Source organism: Rhinopithecus bieti, unplaced genomic scaffold, assembly GCF_001698545.2.
Source record: "Rhinopithecus bieti isolate Rb0 unplaced genomic scaffold, ASM169854v2 scaffold_4655, whole genome shotgun sequence".
NCBI classification, from domain to species: domain Eukaryota; kingdom Metazoa; phylum Chordata; class Mammalia; order Primates; family Cercopithecidae; genus Rhinopithecus; species Rhinopithecus bieti.
The window spans coordinates 685,580-705,488 of record NW_016804517.1 but is presented as its reverse complement, the minus strand read 5'-3'; the positions used below and the strand labels follow the sequence as shown (position 1 = coordinate 705,488).

The 19,909-nt window shown below is 42.1% G+C and overlaps 1 protein-coding gene across 5 annotated transcripts in view; it reads right to left on the bottom strand.

Annotated features, from left to right (window-relative positions):
• The window catches only part of LOC108527547 (phosphatidylcholine:ceramide cholinephosphotransferase 1), a 320,286-nt gene that overhangs the window by 293,977 nt on the left and 6,400 nt on the right, over positions 1-19,909 (bottom strand). For 2 of the 5 annotated variants that reach the window (XM_017868868.1, XM_017868869.1), the window contains exon 2: positions 17,993-18,054. The exons of the other annotated variants lie outside the window; for them this stretch is intronic. The gene's annotated coding sequence lies outside the window, so the exon portion shown is untranslated. The remainder of the gene's footprint in view (positions 1-17,992; positions 18,055-19,909) is intronic. 5 annotated transcript variants of the gene reach the window in all.

Here is a 19,909-nt window from a genome sequence, read left to right as displayed (position 1 = left end):
TTTTTTTTTTTTTTTTTTTTTTTACTTGTCCTACTTAAGTTTATTCAAAGACTCCAGAATTCTAGAAGAGAAGAAACCATTTCACTAACAGAATGGAATGTATACTTAAGAAGTACTTGATGTTGCCGGGCGCGGTGGCTCAAGCCCGTAATCCCAGCACTTTGGGAGGCCAAGACGGGCGGATCACGAGGTCAGGAGATCAAGACCATCCTAGCTAACATGGTGAAACCCCGTCTCTACTAAAAAAAATACAAAAAACTAGCCGGGCGAGGTGGCGGGCGCCTGTAGTCCCAGCTACTCGGGAGGCTGAGGCAGGAGAATGGCGTAAACCTGGGAGGCGGAGCTTGCAGTGAGCTGAGATCCAGCCACTGCACTCCAGCCTGGGCGACAGAGCTAGACTCCGTCTCAAAAAAAAAAAAAAAGAAGTACTTAATGTTAACTTAAGAAGTACTAAGAATGCCTGTAATCCCAGCACTGTGGGAGGCCGAGGTGGGCAGATCACAAGGTCAAGAGTTCGAGACCAGCCTGGCCAACACAGTGAAACCCCTTCTCTACTAAAAATACAAAAATTAGCTAGGCATAGTGGCACGCGCCTGTAATCTCAGCTACTCAAGAGGCTGAGGCAAGAGAATTGCTTGAACCCGGGAGTCAGAGGTTGCAGTGAGCCAAGATTGCGCCACTGTACCCCACCCTGGGTAACAGACAAGACTCTGTCTCAGAAAAAATAAAAATAAAATAAAGAAAGAAGTACTAAGATTTTATTATTGTTACTTAGTCTGTCAGGCAGGGAAATAGCTTGAAGTCAATAATTTTCCCAAACTCACCAACTGAAATGTGACAAATCCTTCATCTCTATCCAGAGTGAGCCTCAGGACACTATTTCACGTGCTTCAAGCTATTTCAGCCAAGTGACCCCAAGGAGACATATAACTCTGAGCACTTAACTAGAACCAAAGGATGGGGGAGATTAACAGTTACAAAGAATGCCCGCATGCAAAGTTAACACAGAGTAAACTTTTCAAACACTTTTGCCAATTTTCCTTTCTGATGATTACATGTAAAAACATCAATTTCATACAACCTGGTTCTGCTGGTTATGAAAGAGGAGGGAAAAGAGAAGTGGACTTGCTTGGGCTTGAAGTCTGGTTCCACCACTAACAATTCACTAACTTTGAGCAAATGTATTTACTCCTTTTTATCTCCTATTCTGCATCTACAAAATGGGGACAATCACATTCTCCATCTAGCACTCAGGCTATTAGTGACATGCCCAGATGAGATCATGTCTGTGGAAGCACTCAAGGAGAATGCAAATACAAATAGAAGGTGTTATTACTGCTATTCTATATGGGGGAAGGGGAATGAACATATTTGAACACCCAAGCACATCCCAGCTGCCTCTTTCAAGTCAACCATATGCTTCTCTCCCATCAACAGCTGGGCTGTTGAGCAGATGCCGAATTGATGGAGACAGAAAGGTGCTGAGAGAGAATGCTTCTGTTACGCAGCTTCAGTCCTCCTGGCTGGGTGAAGATAGAAAAGTCATTTCTTATCCATTTCCATTCCACTAACCTTTTCGAGAGTCTTCTATGTGTCAGACATCATGCTGGATACTAAGAACACGTTAATTTTTGACAAAACAGGCTGTGTTCTCAAGCACATCTACTCTGGAAACCGCTATGCATAAATAACCAAGAACTGAGTCTAGGAAGATGAGGATAAATCAGAAGAGAGAAGCAAGGGTGTGACAGCAGAGCAGCAAGGAACCACAAGGGACAGGAAGGCAGATGAGAGGGCATGACAATAAAAACCCATGTCTTCCATGTCTTCAACTGGGACTCTCAGGTCTTCACTCGTGGGCCAAAGAACCACAGACACGTTTTTAAGCAGGGGCTAACACGATCATCCTTGCAGTTTAGAAAGAGGACTGCGACCACAGCTGGGAAGATGAAATGAAGAAGGGCAGCAAACGGGCAGCTGTAGCAGAAATCCAGGCACCAAGTTATAGGGGCTCGAGAATGAGCGAATACAGAGGTAAAATGAACTTGCTTGGTGACTGGAAGGATGCAGGGGTAAGAGGACTTGTAGATGACTCCTTGGTTCTGTCTTAATGACTAAGAGGATGTTGGACTTTTTCACAAGATGCAGGAAGAAGTACAGATTTGGCAGGCAAGACAATTTCACATTGTACTTGTGTCACTTGGTAAATGACCTCATGTAAAGGAAGTCACTTTGTACATTTGTGACCAACCAAAAAGTCTTAATTTTCTCGTCATTTAGCCGCCTGTTTCAAATTTCCATAGACAACAGGACCACTTAAGACAGAATGGAATGGCTAGGCAAGAACCCACTTCCAAGCTCTTAACCTCTTGTAGCCAAAGTGAGAACATACCTGACATCAGAACTGAAGCTCAGAGAGGTTAAGTAGCTTACCTAGGCCTTACAGCCAATGAAAGAGGAACTAGATTTTAATCCAAGATAGTATGCTTCCACAGCCTCAGCTCTTCTTCTAGTATGCTATTCTACTCCATTAAGTAAGGGCCTAACCCTACTCATCATATGTAGTACAGGTTGGATACCCTCTTTCCAGAATGCTTGGAACCAGAAGTATTTTGGATTTCGGGATTTTTTGTGATATTGGAATATTTGCATATACATAATGAGATATTTTGGGAATGGGACCCAAGTCTACACATTAAATTCATTTATGTCTCCTATCTACCTTGTACACATAGCCTGAAGGTAATTTTATATGCAATATTTTTAATAATACTGTGCATGCAACAAAGTTTTGACTGTGTTTTGACTGCAATCTATCACATGAGGTCAGGTGTGAAATTTTCCACTTGTAGAGTCATGTTAATGCTCAAAAAGTTTTAGATTTTGGAGCATTTCAGATTTGGGATGCTCAACCAATACCTGTTCTCTGGCCACTTTATTCTTCTCCTGATACTCACCTCTGATAACAGAGTTCAGGCAACTCTGAATCACCTCGTTTTAATCTCTCCAAACACTGTTCCCACTGCTGAGCTGTCAATCAATGATCCTGTCAGCCTGGAAAGCCCTGCCCCATCTCTGCTTCTTCAAGTTCATTCCAATGACTACTTCCAATAACCAGCCACTCTGTGGCTCTGCAAATGCAGGGAGAATGTTCTGCTTCCCACAGGAACTACTTCTGAATTCACTGTCCTACCTTATGTCATAGCATTTAAAGTTCCTTCAGGGTAGTCCTTATTTAACTCAGCCCTTACTAACTAACACTTGTGTCACTGGCTGAACCAAGCATGATACTTCTCCCTGCTCAATATCTTTCTTTGTGTTACATCAGGGGAAGAAGGGAGGAGAAGGCTACTGGAGAAGATGCACAGAGTTTATTTGGAGACTGCCGACTAAACACTCATCAGGCACTCTCCTAGGCATGAGAGGGCAGTGACTGAGGTCCCTGAACTTACATTGAAATGTGATGTTTATTTTTTAAATACATAAATATGCACACATGCGTAAAGCAAATACATCAAAATGTTAACACTTGATAAAACTGAAGCTGGATATATATGCATTTATTGTATTATTATCTGTAGGTTCCAGAACATTTAAAATATTTTAACAATAAAAAAATTTGTAATGAAAAGAAAATAAACATAAAGCCTCTACTCTCTACGGAAACAACTGCTTTGTCAGACTAACTTATTTCCAAAGTGTCTGAACAGGGAAAATTTTACAGTGATCTATTTTGTTTTTAACATCATGCTCCACAGCAGACAAAACAATCAGGAGAAAAGATGAAAATGAACAAGTTTTAGACAATGGGATTCAATTGAGCAACACAATGAGGTTCTCAGCCAGTCTAGGCGGTCCTCATTTCCAACTCTTTATCCTCTGCAATGGTAAATGATAAAATAAAATACCAGAAAAACATAACCACCTTCTAAAACCTTTTTGCCTCTGAAGAGGAAGCCCTAATAATAACCACTACCATTTTATTCTACATCCACAGTGTGCTGGGGTCTTACAAACATGATCCCTTAACAAACCTGTAGGATGAGCAGTTTACAGATGAGGAAGTTAAGATTCAGACAACTTAAGTAATTTCCTCAACTTAAGTAATTTGCTCAACATCCACTGATTGCATTGCTGGTGACAGTCTGGAGCCCAGGCTGCTCACCACCAGGGCTGAACCATGGGTAACAGAGCTAGTTTCCAAATCTCTCTCTGCTAAGGGTCAGACACCTTGGTTTTGCTTTCATTTAACCATGATGCACACCTCTCACTATCTGATACTCCTTCTCTTACTTCTCATAAACTTCTAGGCTCCCACAAAGGAGTGGATCTTACAGAGCAAGAAGTCTCTAGTAGGAAGTTCAGTAAATTTAAAAAACACACACACAAAATCCAAGAAATCACAGTCTTGAGATACAGTATCAAAAACAGTACCTCCAAATGGTAAAACTCAAGGCAACAAAAAAATTGAGGGGTAAAAAAACTAAAATGCACAACACACTGCAGTCATCAAAGAAATACTGCATGATTGTTTTAAATTGAACAGCCTTAACCTCTGAAGGGACCTTAAAGTTGTAGTCAGCAACAAACCTGTCAGAAGAAAAAGAATTGGTAAAATCACTTTCTAATGTTACTTATCTTTAAACACTTGTGACCACGAAGAGTGTACAAAATTTATCTTCCACATGTAGACAGAGGGGCAGGACAAGCTACAGCATATGTGAACAGGTTACGATTTTATTATTTACTAAATTTTCAAAAATGTAGAATAACATTAAACTTGAAATATATGCCATTGTTTATTCTAGTAGGAGTTATAGTAACTATTCTGGAAACAAAATACAGATCAGAAAATGAGAAAAGTCATATTTAATCTAAACATCAACATTTCTGACCCCTAGAGTTTATTCCAAAAATAGGGGTCTCAGTGCAAAAACGGCACTGTACAATTTCCTTTTCTTTTTTTTTCCTTTTTTTTTTTTTTTTTTTATTGAGACGGAGTCTCGCTCTGTCACCCAGGCTGGAGTGCAGTGGCCAGATCTCAGCTCACTGCAAGCTCCGCCTCCCGGGTTCACGCCATTCTTCTGCCTCAGCCTCCCAGGTAGCTGGGACTACAGGCGCCGCCACCTCGCCCAGCTAGTTTTTTGTAGTTTTTTAGTAGAGACGGGGTTTCACCGTGTTAGCCAGGATGGTCTCGATCTCCTGACCTCGCGATCCGCCCGTCTCGGCCTCCCAAAGTGCTAGGATTACAGGCTTGAGCCACCGCGCCCGGCCACAATTTCCTTTTCTATCACTTCCTGCCACACAGTCTAAGCTCTGACCACACCTCCCAGACAGTAAGGAAATTGCTGAGTCAAAACCACATAATCAGAGCCCTCCAACAGCTGGACCCTCATAAACCTGATGCCCCACCCAAAAGAAAGCAAACTGGTCCCCCATGTGAGCCTGCACGTAACAGGCTGCTCACCACCAGGGCTGAACTGTGGGTGACGTTTACACGTGCAACCCAAGCAGAGGTTCCAGGGACAGTGTCTAAAGAGGAACTATCAGGAAGATAAGAGAGCCAGAACTGTAGAGAGCCACCAAAAATGCATAACATATAACAGACTCCAACAGCAAACAGGCAATTATTTGCCTAGATGTCTGATACAGCGCCAGGTTAGCTCACTACACTTGAAATTTTAATGGCACAAAAGAACCGCAATTATCTTTTTTCCCAGAGACACATTTCTTTGATTATATCTTGCATGCTGAAACAAAAAATTTATTCAAATAGTTTCATGGTTATTCTTTGGAATGGAGTATTTGACTGATTGCCAACTGTATAAATTATATGACTAAGTATTAAACATGTGTGTTTACTTTGTTCCAGAGGTCACCTATTTAAATCAAGGACTTAAAAAGTCCTTGATTTATCAACTCCACAAAAATGAAGAAAGATTATTTATCCCTACAAATCCACACATACACCCATCAGTAAAAAGACCAAGACAGACTCCAAAAAATGACTAAAAAGATCATACAAGAAATACAAATATAACACAGTACACAATGCTGTCAGTAAACTCACAGACAAGCCTCCATCTTCAGATAGATCATGTGCCTTTAGAAATAATGTGAGAAACGTAAACAAACAGATTTGACTGGCATTGTTAAAAACCACCAGTTAATCACATCTGATTTTTATCAGGCCTATAAAGGTACAAAACATTTCACTTCTGTTACTACAAAGCTGGAAGCTAATTTCAATTTCCTACATCTCCACAAAAAAAGCACCTACAGACATATCTCTGCAAGATGCCCAGGCACCACAAAACCCCTGGGTCACTGCATGGAGTCAGGGAGGAGCGTGCTGCTCTATATTCTCCATTGGGCCTCCCCTACCACCCAGATTTGGAAAAAAATACAAATTAAAATCAAGGGAGCTTGCTATGCAAACACAGCCTGTAGCTCAGAATCTCAGCCCCGCTTCCAAACAGAATGTCATCCATAAACAGAAATTCCAGAGCTGCCACAGTGAGACAAGCTCACAGAGAAGCATACCGCTGAAATAAATCATATCTGCATATCCAGTGAGCATTTAACCAGCTCAGACCAAACTAAGGAACCAAACACTACTGCCAGATTTTCCCTCCTAAGGTACTGACAAGTAAGAGCTATCAGAGCAAAAGATATGAAAACACCAGGCTGTTTTCCAACAACCCTGGCAGGCCTTGCTCAAGGTTGCTGCTAAGTTTGCTGGTGAGACTGCTCTGAAGTATTGTGAAACCACACTCTTGACCTCAGGCAGTACTAATGCCTTCAACTAAACACTGTTCAAAGTGGTGGGTGTGTTTATAACCGTAAAGGCAGCATTTCCTTGACCACACTGTGATAAGGTACCCTCCAATAAAACTGAACACAAGAAGGCACATATTTTTATTTTCCTTTTTACTTATACAAATTTATGGTGTACATGTGCAATTTTGTTACATGCATAGATTGCATAGTGGTCAGGTCAGGGCTTTTAGGGTATCCATCACTCAAATAATATACATCATACTCATTAACCAATTTCTCCTCATCCTCCCCACTTCAACCCCCCACCCTTCTGAGTCTCCATTATCTATTGTTCCACTCTCTACATTCATGACAAGGAACATATTTTAAAAGGCACCTCATTTTCTTTTTTTTTTTAAAAAAAAGTCTCTTGAAAGATGTTTGACTTTTTTTTTTTTTTTTTTTTTTTTAAAAAAAAATTTTTTAAAATTTTTTTTTTTTTTTTTTTTTTTTTTTTTTTTTTTTTTTGAGACGGAGTCTCGCTCTGTCGCCCGGGCTGGAGTGCAGTGGCCGGATCTCAGCTCACTGCAAACTCCGCCTTTCCGGTTCACGCCATTCTCCTGCCTCAGCCTCCCGAGTAGCTGGGATCACAGGCGCCCGCCACCTCGCCCGGCTAGTTTTTTGTATTTTCAGTAGAGACGGGGTTTCACCGTGTTAGCCAGGATGGTCTCGATCTCCTGACCTCGTGATCCGCCCATCTCGGCCTCCCAAAGTGCTGGGATTACAGGCTTGAGCCACCGCGCCCAGCCAAGATGTTTGACTTGAACAAATATTTGTACACCTGTGTTCACAGCAGCATTAGCCACAACAGCAAAAGACAGAAGTAACCCAAGTGTCCACTGACAGATGAATGGATAAACAAAATGTGGTATATCCACACCATGGAATATTAAAAAGGAAGGAAATTCTGACACATGCTACAATATGTGTGAACTCTGAAAATGTTATGCTAAGTAAATCAAGCCAAATACTAAATAGTTCCACTTATATGAGGTACATAGTCAAATTCGCATATATAGAAAGTAGAACAGTGGTTTCCCAGGGGCTAGGGGTAAGAAAGAATGGGAATGATTGTTTTGTGGGCACAGAGTTTCAGCTTGGGATGAGGAAGTCATTCTGGAAATGGAAGGTGGAGACGGCTGCACAACAATTTGAAGGTACTAAATGCCACTGAACTGTATACTTAAAAACTGTTAAAATGATACATTTTGTGTATCTATATTTTACTATAATCAAAAAAGATGTTTGTACTTGTTTAAAGTATAGATTTGGAATAGTAGAAATATTTTAAAACTATATAAATACAACATATATTTCTATGTATATTTAAGAATCTAACAAAGTTGTCTTCAGCTTCCACGTTTGGCAAAAATCTGACCTTCAGTCTCAGTCTGGAAAGCTAAAGAGCAGGAAGCATTCCTTCAAATGTCACTTCTAGCATCCTTGAACTGCTGTATGATCAATGATTGCATCACCGTGTAAGTAAACATCATCACAACAGCATGACATCAGTGATATGAACAAGGCATATTATTTGAATATTTGCTGTTAGTATCCAAAGACTCATTTTCAAATGTTGGTGAACATTCGAGATATATCCTAGAATCTCCTCCATCCATCAGCAAACTATATGACACTCAAGATTTTGTCACGTACTAACCAAAGATGTTCAAAGATGGAATGGCTGGTTATTACATAACAAACTCAGCTCTAGCATTGTGCTTTTTTTTTTTTTTTTTTTTTTTTTTTTTTTGACAGGGTCTCACTCCATCACCCAGGCTGAAGTGCAGTGCCATAATCACAGCTCGCTGCAGTCTCAACTTCTTGGGCTTAGGTGATCCTCCCACCTCAGCCTCCTAAGTAGCTGGGACTACAGAGGCACACCACCACACTCAGTTAATTTTTTTCTTTCTTTCTTTTTGTAGAGATAGGGTTCCACTATCTTGTCAAGGCTGGGCTCAAACTCCTGGACTCAAACGATCCATCCACCTCAGCCTCCCAAAGTGCTAGGATTACGTGTGTGAGCCACTGCACCTGGCCTAGCATTGTACTTTGTGGATAACAGCATTGACATGGCGTGTCTAATAACAATATCAAAGAGTATGCATACTAATAGCCAATAGTTGCTCGCAGGGAAAGCAGTCAATTGTTGAAAACTGAGGGTTCCTTGAGAGGGCAAACATTTGTCACATATTACCTCTGCAAAGATTCTTCTATCATTCTTCTCCAGGGAAGACACTGAAATTAGTGTGCAGGCAGTGAAAGCTAAGATGCAGATGGAGATTCCAAAACAGCTCTGTTATCTTGAAAGCCAATTTCACTGCTCCACAGCCACACTTTTAGAGCCAAAGCTTAAGGATGCATTTTTCTCTCAACTAGTTGTGTGAAGCAGCAAGTGACTACAAAAATATCAGGGAAAATTTTGTAGAAGGACAACAATTTCACTTCTGCTTCTGAGATTATCCAGATATATTCTCCTTCAAACAGTGCACAAAGCTGGGGTGAGGGGAAGTACTAAAATGAAACCACATCATCATTGCCAAGAAAATCTTCAGGTCCAGGAGTCAGCGAGAAGACAAGCCAATTATATGACAAAAGATTAGTAAGTTGGAAACAAACTACCACTCATATTGTATTATATGGACAAAGCCAGCAAAAATAATAATACAAAAACAAACTAAACAAATAAATAAAGTCCTTGCTCCTCTCTCCTCCAACTCAGATCCAAGTCAACATCCACCCAGCATCGCAAACGTTCACCGAACTGATCGTATATGCTAAAAAATTAAGTCCCTGTACCACAATGCCAAATTCTGACTATTATAATCTTAATAACAAAATTGTAATAATGTTTATAAAATGTCAAACTTGTACTTTTATCCCAGAAGTTCATTCTAGGACAGTGAAATTTAGCTTTGGCAATACTATTCCTTTCAGCATTCCATCTTTCAGCATTTGGTCAAAACGTTCGCTTGGTACACATCTAATATTTATAGAAAATAAATCAGAGGGATATACACCAAAATGATAACAGCGGTTATCTATGGGTAATAGGCTTATTATTATTATTTTAACTTACACATTTTCTAAATAAAGGAGGAAGAGCAAGAGGAGAAAGAGAAGGAAAAGGGTAAGAGGAGGAAAGGAGGAGGAGAAATAAGAAAAAGAAAAGTTGTCCTTGAAAGAAAACCCACCCTGGCTAAAAGGCTAGTGCAGAGCAGCCTTGAGCATCAGCACAGGCTGTAGACCACAAGATTCCAGGGAACGTCACTCAGTGCCCACTCCTCAAACACTGTGCTGAAGCCACCACACCCTTACACCTCACAGCCTCTCACAGTGCTGGGAGAGAAAGGAGGGTTTCAAGGAAGATAATATAACCATAGAAATTTCAACAGTATGACATCTTAATTACTTACTTTAAGCTTTTTTAAAAATCATTAACTTCAAGTCAAAGATGTAGCCTAATAACAAGTACAGAGAAACACACCTGATATGACTATACAGGTGGCAAAATTGCCTGTGAAGGAGACATTCTTCTTGAAGTCTTCCTATGAATACAGTCACCCCTCAGTAACACAGGAGATTGGTTCCAGGACCCCCAGGGACACCAAATTATGTGGATGCTCAAGTCTGTCGTATAAGATAGCATGATATTTGCATATAACCTACACAAATCCTCCTGTATCCTTTAAGTCATCTCTAGATCAAGTATAATACATAATACAATGTAAATGCTGGGTAAATAGTTGTTATAATTTTTTTGGTTTTGTTTGTTTGTTTGTTTGTTTTTTGACACAGAGTCTCACTCTGTTGCCCAGGCTGGAGTACAGTGGCACAACCTCCACTCACTGAAGCATCAACCTCCTAGGCTTAAGCGATCCTCCCACCTTAGCCTCCCTGGTAGCTGGGACTATAGGTGTATACCACCACATCTAATTTTTGTAGAGACAGGATTTTGACACATTGCCTAGGCTGGTCTCAAGCTCTCAGACTCAAGTGATCCACCCGCCTCAGCCTCCCAAAGTGCTGGGATTACAGGCATGAGCTACTATGCCTGGGGTATTTTTTTATTGTATTGTTATTTTTTGGTTTTTTCCTCAAATATTTTCAATCTATGTGATTGAATCTGTGGTTGCAGAACCCATGGATTATTTACAGAATTTTTTAATGACAGAGTCAGTATGACCTGACTCTTGCCTTGGTAGACTAAGACCTGTTGAGGACATATCTGCCTAATTCATCACTGTGTCACCAGTACTCCACAGGGTACCTGGCTCATAGTAGGGCCCCAACCAGTACCTTCTCAATAGTTTATTTTTTTAACAAAAGCATTACATACCTTTTTGCACATAACAATGCTTTCCGAACAACTTCATGATTATTCTCCCAGGTATTATTTTTAAGAGTTACCTAGTATTCCATTGTGTGGATATACATAATTTGTTTAACCAATTTTTATTTTACTATTTTATTTTATTTTATTTTATTTTATTTTATTTTATTTTATTTTTGAGACGGACTCTTGCTCTGCCACCCAGGCTGGAGTGCAGTGGCCGGATCTCAGCTCACTGCAAGCTCCGCCTCCCGGGTTTACGCCATTCTCCTGCCTCAGCCTCCCGAGTAGCTGGGACTACAGGTGCCCGCCTCGTTGCCCGGCTAGTTTTTTGTATTTTTTTTTTTAAGTAGAGACACGGTTTCACCGTATTAGCCAGGATGGTCTCGATCTCCTGACCTCGTGATCCGCCCGTCTCGGCCTCCCAAAGTGCTGGGATTACAGGCTTGAGCCACCGCGCCCGGCCTCCCCTATATTTTAATATTATGTTTCCAACTTTTCACTATGATAAAGAGCTCTGGGATAAATAATGACCTTGATTATTTCTTAAAATAAGCCCCTAAAAGGAGAATTGCTGGGTCAAAGAGTGCGTGAGTATCTATGCTCTCACTCTCCAAAGCTACCCTCTAGACCCTTATCTTGAAGGCAGTAGTCATGAGCTTTACTATTTAGGTAAGCTACTATGGACTTCTCAAGCAGAGCAATCTCCTAAAACAGGTGCCTTTGGCATCAGCAGCCAAAGCTCCAGACCTATTTTCAGGACCCATCAGACACAGAAATCTGAGAAGCAGCACCTACTCCAAGGGGCCTCTGTGCTCCTCCCAATGGCTCAACCTTCTCTTTTCGCTCAGTGGAAGACAGAAACAAATTGTAGCATCATACGCACCTCCCCGCCTTTGCTTCCACTAAGTCAAATGGTCTTCCAATGATGCCAGCGGTATCATTTTGTTTCCTGTCCCAGTCATAAGACACAGAAATGTCAAGCCGCACAGAACTACAACCAGGCTGTCAGTGTGTGTCTGCCTCACCCCCTTTTACCTAGTCACTTCTCATTAGTTCCTCTAAAAAGAGAAAGACGGAAACACAAAGGAACTCTCCATGGCATAATTTTCACTTTTATCCACTTTCATAAAAAACGGGTCTTTTAAACACCTTCCTGGTGAATTTAATGAGAGTTTTAGATGCACTGTCCCCCAAAATACACTTAAATACATGGTGGCTTCAGGAAACCCATCCAGAGACCCCCAGTAAGAACCTGTGGAACACCGATAGGGCCTTTCTGAAATGAATGAGCAAAATGAGGCTTGAGAAACTCCTGAGAGGGTTCTCACGATCCTGCCTGTTTCTAAAATCAAAAGGAGAGGGAAAGCCAGCCATGCTGAGGGCCCTATGGAAAACTGGAACACTGCCCAGCCAACTGCTTGGAACTCTGTAGAGCCTTTCAAAGTAACTCAGGTGTCACTACATGGACCACAGCAGTAAAGCAAATGTTAAATTACCAACCTTGTGAACAGGTGGCAGAGACATTCCGAGGCACAAGGGGAGGTTTTGCCTCCCAACCACCTGACATGCTACATTTGCTTATTTGATTATTGTTTGCTTATTGATTATTGTCGGTCTGACCCTTACCAAGAAAACTCCACACGGGCTGAGACTTTGCTTTATTCGCACCTATATCCTGGCCTCGTCCAAAGTTGAAGCTGCCAGTCTCCATGATTCTGAAGGCTCAGGCTAGAGATGCAGGCCGTCTACAAAGGCTTCCACAAAAAGCAATGGCATACAGGGGACATTCTGTGTACTTGGGTCTAGGGGTGTGCAGAGTGAACTAATAGCCAGGGGAACAATAGGGACAGGCTCTGGGATAAGATCAGGTAGAAACACAGAGGAAGGGACTACGCAGTCCACATGGTGAAAATCTCGACAACACGTGGTCAGAAAACTGGGTACAGATAGTGCCTGTGCAATAGCCCACCTCACTTATGGTCCATCTAGTCAAATGAATGGTCAGCACGCCACCCAGGAGAGGAGAGGGAATCAACACATACTCTCTCTTAGAGAAAATCTCAGGGTCACCCTCTGCTGCCACATCCCAAGGCCACCTCAACAACTACAGAATGCAACCCTGTACTACTGTAGACACATGCCAAGGGTCTTCACACCATGACACTTGTGACATAGTGGTTATTATTTCCATTTCACATGAGGAAGCCACTGCCCCAAAACGATTTAAACCCAAGCCCACTGTTCTTTGTCACTCCTCCGTTGGCTTTCAAAATCAGAGCCCCTGGGACCTTGCCTTCCCAGTTCCTGTTATCCAGAAGACCCTGGGTATCCTGCCATCTTACAAATGGCTCAGAAAGTGCTTTACTACCTCACCAGTGTGCCTGGACAGCCAGCAGCATCTTTCCTCACTGCCCTCACCTGCTCTGCCTCTGTCTCAGATGACCAGGACAGTCTGGCTTGGGCTGAAGGCCGTGGGTCCTCTATACAGACTGTTTCTTTCACAATCCTCTTCTGGTCCCATGGCCTTTTCTCCAGCATCCCAAACATCTCTGGTCTCCAGTCATCCTCCACCTGCCTGTGCACCTTCATCCCTGCTGCTGCCCCCTGCCTTTCCTCCACCCTTCCCTCTCCCCTCCTGGTTTCTTCAGGAGTAAAACATTCCTCTTCTCTGTTGGTCTCAGACACACTGGCACCCCCATCGCCTTCTCCAACTCCTGCCTAAACTGTCAGCCTGTGTCTGTTACGGGGAAAGAAGCTGTGGGCAAAGCCTGCCTTCCCACTCTATCTCCCTCTCCATCCTGATTTCTCCTGCATCTGCTGCTTTCACCCACCTCCCTGCCAGTGGGGTGGGTATCACTTCAGCTAACCCTCCCTACCACTTCCTTAGGGGATAGTTTTCTTGAGGTTTGTTCTCTACCACCCTGCCCCAAGGGCTTTTTTCTTCAATCCCTCCATCTCCATCTGTGACTGTTGGGAACTCCCTTCCATATTTAAGCATCTTCCACCTGCCAAGCTTAGCTGAGGATCCTCCACCCCTTAACCTGAGATTTTTTATAACATCCCCTGTCTTCATGGATTTACATAGTACACCTGCATGAAACTTTTAAAAGACTGAACATCCACATTTTGCTCCCTTAATGGAGACCGCCTGCCAGAAGGAATATCCATTACAACCTGGGAAATGCAAACAGCTTATTGCTATTTCTATAAAGTGGTCTGGACACAAAATTAAATAGGACTGGGGAAGGTGGTGCTGAAATCAGCTTCTTTTGTTAATGGATAATAAGCAGCTGGAGAAAAGGAGGAGAGGAGGGGAGAGAAAAGAAGAAACTGGAACCACTGAAAACACAAATGAAGGGGAATTTCACACTTAGCCAAAAATTCAAGGAAAATAAAATAAGACCGTGTTTTTAATAGAGTCTTTCTTTTAAAAGCTGATTTATCTTAAAGATAGAAAGTCATTAATCATCTTCAGGTTTTACATTCCTAGCAGGTAGCTAACATTTAGCCACTTTGTTGTTGTTCTGAGACAGAGCCTCGCTCTGCTGCCCAGGCTGGAGTGCAGTGGCTTGATCGCGGCTCACTGCAGCCCCTGCCTCCCGAGTTCAAGCAATTCTCCTGCCTCAGTCTCCTGAGTAGCTAGGATTACAGGCGTGTACCACCATGCCAGGCTAATTTTTGTACTTTTAGTAGAGATGGGGTTTCACCATGTTGGCCAGGCTGGTCTCAAATTCCTGACCTCATAGCCATGTTTTTGAAAAAAAAATAAATGTAAACAGTCAAGTACTCTTGTAACTCCCCAAGTAGTTTTGAAGTGCAGTCCCAGCCCTGATTCTCCCTTTGGGGGCTGACCACTTATAGCACACATCCTCCTAGGCTTGTCTCTGCTGTCAGGATTATGTCACTAAAAATGCAAACTTCATGTGGCTTTCAACCCTAAAACAAAAGAAAATAAAAACCAAAAAATGCCACTTCTGGCTCCATCTACGCTGACTTATGGTATGGATTCCCTTCTTGCACTCTGCTGTCACAGGGAACCTGGGCAGGTGACCTCTGTCTGGTCATCCCACCCCTGACCCAGGGAAGCTAGGTGTGCAGCTTTGATACTGTACTCACTACTTGGTGATGACATCATCTATGGACATGTCTGTCTCCCCATTAATCCCTCAAAGACCCAGACCCCATCGCACTCATCTCTGTATCTCAAGGCTCATCAGGGGAATTGGCCCATAGGGGACTCTCAACACATACTTACTGCCATTGTCAGCCCTCTGTTACAAAAAGATCAGACTGGAGAGTGTCTCCACACCTGAACAGGCCTCTCTAGCCTCTTCAGTCGGCCCCTGGCAATCCCCCGACCCTCTCTACGCTGCCACATTCCCTCACCAAGCAAACAAGCTGTTACAGGCTCACAGGGTCATGGTAGAGTCCTGATAACTAGCACAGAGAAAAATCTAAACCAGTGTTTCTTCCCAAATACGACTTACTTGTACTGTTCACCTCTGAGTTCTTTCTAAATCCTGAGTTCCTACAAAATATTTAAATTCTAAAAGGTTTTTGTCCCAAGGTTTTATATATGTAACATTTTTCAAATAGGAAAAAATATAGCCTGGATTGCAAGACAGAAAACTTCTGCTATAATAATAACTATTCATACTTCTTGAGAGCTTAGTGTGTGTAGGTGCTGTACTAAGCTTGGTACACATTGTAGCTATGTGACCTCCGCAGCAGCTGGAGGAGAGCTGCACAAAGCTCTTTTTTTCCTATAAACATGGTTTTCTACTATAATTAAACTAGTCAAATAAGATTATCTTCTGCCTCTCCACTGTCAAGCTATGTATCTCAATACACTTTTAATTTGTCTGTGCCTAAATTCCCCCATGGGGATAAGTGGTGAATAGGAAGGGGTTTTTTGGGGCTTTTTTTTTTTTTTTTTTTTTTGCCAATGGGAGGGGAATGAAAGATAACAAAATAAAAATAGATGAGGCCATCTTCCTAAGATGGGATGCACTGATGGCACTCCAAGCTTCTAATGAGTGTTGACTTATATTTCCAAGTTTTCTCTCCACCTTGGGATCATCTCTCCTGAGCCATGCCAGAAACACTGGTGAGCAGGAAAAGCAAGTTTCTGCTCTGGACTGGCTCAGACACCCCTCTGCTGTCCTAGATAAACAGGACCACATGAGTTCAGTTTTTATTTCATGAGGCGGAAAGCACTTCCAATGTCTAAATCTGAAATCATCCCACCTGACTGTAACTAGAAGTAGGAGCAGCTGGCTCCTCGCTGACGTGGGCACTACTGATGGCAGGGGTTTTCAAAGAGTGGTCCCCAGACCAGCAGCATCACAGCATCCGGGAACGCATTAGACATGTCAACTGCCCACTGCCACCTGCCCCAATCTCTTTGCCTCACAAACTCTGGCAGAGATGGGGCCCAGCCCTGGGCGTTGTAAGCAGCCTTCAAGTGATTCTGATACACACTGAAATCTGAGAGCCACTGGCTTCGCCTGATAAATATCTGAGGTCATGGGAATGCCCTGCTGGGCTAACCTGTGTATTACAATGCTTTACGTAAAGGTACTGGTTCTCCATCAACAGTACCTACTTCTGTTATTTCTGCCACCTGGGAAAGGCCCCAAATGCTAAACTCCAGGGCATTCTTTTTCCTACTTTCTTGGGCAAATTACCTCTGCCCCACTCTCTTCGTCTTCAAAAAAGGGATAATGACAATATCCATTTCATTGGGTCAAGGACTTAGAAAGTGTCTGGCATGCAGTGAGCCATCAACACGCGTGAATTCCTGTGATTCCGACATCTCTGCCAAAAGGTTAATCAGAACTAGGAATACAGCAAAATAAAATCTGCTTCCTGAATGCTTACCACCTGACTTTTTCTCCCCACTCAATTCCAGAGCCCTGAGTGAGGACATCCAGAAATGGCAGAGAATGTACCTGGCTCCACTGTCCTTTCAGCATTTACTTGCTCAGTGTGCAACCTGAGAGCCCTGAATGCCTGCCCACATGTGGAAAAAGCCCATTCTATAAATCTGTACAGCCTCCAACCAGGTCTTTCTGGAAAAAGCCATCCAATTCTGGGGCATAAAGCCTCACACACCTCAAGAGAGGTACAGGAGGAATGTGACGAATATGAACAAAATTTTCATAATAACAGCTAACATTTATGTTGTGGTTATCATGCCAGGCACTCAGTACCTTATAAATGTTAACTTAATATAGTCCCTACAACAACCCTGTAAGATGGCTGCTGTTATGACACCTACCAGAGAGCTAGGGAAACTGAGGCACAGAAGGTTTGCATAATCTGCCTAAGGTCCTACAGCTTCTACATGATGAGGCTGAGATCCAAACCCAGGCTCCAGGGTCAGTGCTCTTCGCGACTGTACTGTAAGACAGAGCTATTGCTTATCTAGGTATCTTCTAACTGTTTATCACTAATCCCACAGCACTGATTTTGAGATACTTACGTTTGGGCACAATATCCACTGTCATGGGATTCAATACTGGGCCCTCAAGGTCTCCAACAGAAATAATAATTCTATTTGGTTTCTCCAGCCCCTTCTCCCCCCTCCCCAAACAAGTGCCACCCAAGCCAAATCAAAACTTCACAGAGCAGGATTTCTCTCCTCTTGTAACTCCCCTGGCACTGCACCACTTCACCCCTAATTATATACCATCTGTCACATAGAGTTCCCTAATTGTTTCTTGTATATTAGCCTTTTCTTCCCCACTCGACTGTAAAATTCTTTGGAAGTACCCATACTTTTTGTGAAACCCAATAAAACTAGGCAGAAACATAGGCTTGCAAATGTAGACTTACCATTACACTTTCACTGGCTGGCTAATTTACTTTGCTTTTCTGGCTCTTCTTTATTATCAACCCTTAAAAACAGATAAAAGTATTAAGTTTATGAGATTTATTTTATTTACTTTTTGAAACAGGGTCGTGCTCCGTTGTTCAGGCTAGAGTACAGTGGCGTGGTCATAGCTCATCACAGCCTCAACCTCCAGGCTCAAACGAGCCTCCCACATCAGCGGCCCCCTCCCCCGCCCCAAGGAGCTGGGACTACAGGTGCACACCACCACAAATGGCTAACTTTATTTATTTATTTATTTATTTATTTATTTATTTAGTAAAGACAGGGACTCACCGTGTTGCCCAGACTGGCCTCAAACTTCTGAGCTCAAGCGATCCTCCCACCTCGGCCTCCCAAAGTGTTGGGACTACACGTGTGAACTACCATACCCAGCCAGTTTATACTATTTAAAACCAGCATTAGGGGAGATATTCCACCAACATAACCTAAGCAACAACTCTGTTTCAGGATCTATACTCCAAGCATCTCCTACATTATCTTTTAAACCCTTCAGCAGACTCCATAAGGGGGATGTTATTATCCCAGTTACAGGAAAGAGGAACCTGGGCCTACCGGTGGTGAGTAATTTCACCAGTGTCATTACAGGTTGATGAATGAAGGAAGGTTTTAAAAGATCTGTCCCAAAAACCCCTATTAGCCTCCCTCTAATGTGGGGACTGAGGTGCCAAGATTCAAACTGTCCTCAAAGCAACCTTCATAAAAAATGTTATCATGACAGAGAAAATTTGAAATTCTATTAAAAAGTCATTTTAAAAAGATGAACTGATGACCATGTTCATGGATAGAATTACAGTAAGACAGAAAATTTTACAATATTAGACAGAAAAATCATATTATATATTCAATGCAATGCCCATCATACTTTCCTAACTTTGCTGAGAACTTAATAAGCATTCCAAAAGCATATGGAAGTATAAAGATCCACAGATAACCAAGTCAAAGTCTAAAGAAAAGTAGGGGCTCACTCTGCCATATAAAACACACTGCAAAGCTATAATAAAAAAAAATGGGGGCGTGGGCATAGAAACAGACAGATGACTGGTATCCGTATGTTGCACGTAATGGGGAGTTTCAGTTTTGGGTGATAAAAAATGTTCTGGAAATGCATAATGGTGACAACAGTGTAAATGTACTTAATGCCACTGAATTATACACTTAAAATGGTTAAATGATAAATTTTATGTGTATGTTATCATAATTTTAAAAGATTTTTAAAAATCAATATATTGAATGAAAGGAGCTAGACACAAAATGGTACTATACTGTATGGTCCATTTATATAAAATTCTAGAAAACACAAACTTATCTACAGTGACAGCATATCAGTGGTTGCTTAAGTCTGGGGACAAAGGGATGGATGGATTACAAAGGGGTGCAAGGGCAATTTTGGGGTGATGGAAATGCTCTGTATCTTCATTGTGATGGTTTCAGTTATGTACATCTGTCAAAAGTAATCAAGCTGTACATTTTGAATGGATTTAGTTTACATACATAAGTTACAACTCTTATTTTTATTTATTTATTTATGAGACAGGGACTCACTCTGTCGCCCAGGATGGAATGCAGTGACGCAGTCTGGGCTCACTGCAAACTCCGCCTCCTGAGCTCAAGCAATCCTCCCACCTCAGCCTCCCCAGTAGGTAGGACTACACCAATTAACCAGGCTAACTTTTGTATTTTTTGTTCAGACAGGGTATTGACCAGGCTGTTCTTGAACTCCTGGGCTCAAGCAATCCACCTGCTTCAGCCTCCCAAAATGCTGGGATTACAGGTGTGAGCCACTGTGCCTGGCACTGGCTTAATTTTTTTTTTTTTTTTTTTTTTTTTTTTTTTTTTTTTTTTTTTTTTTTTTTTTTTTT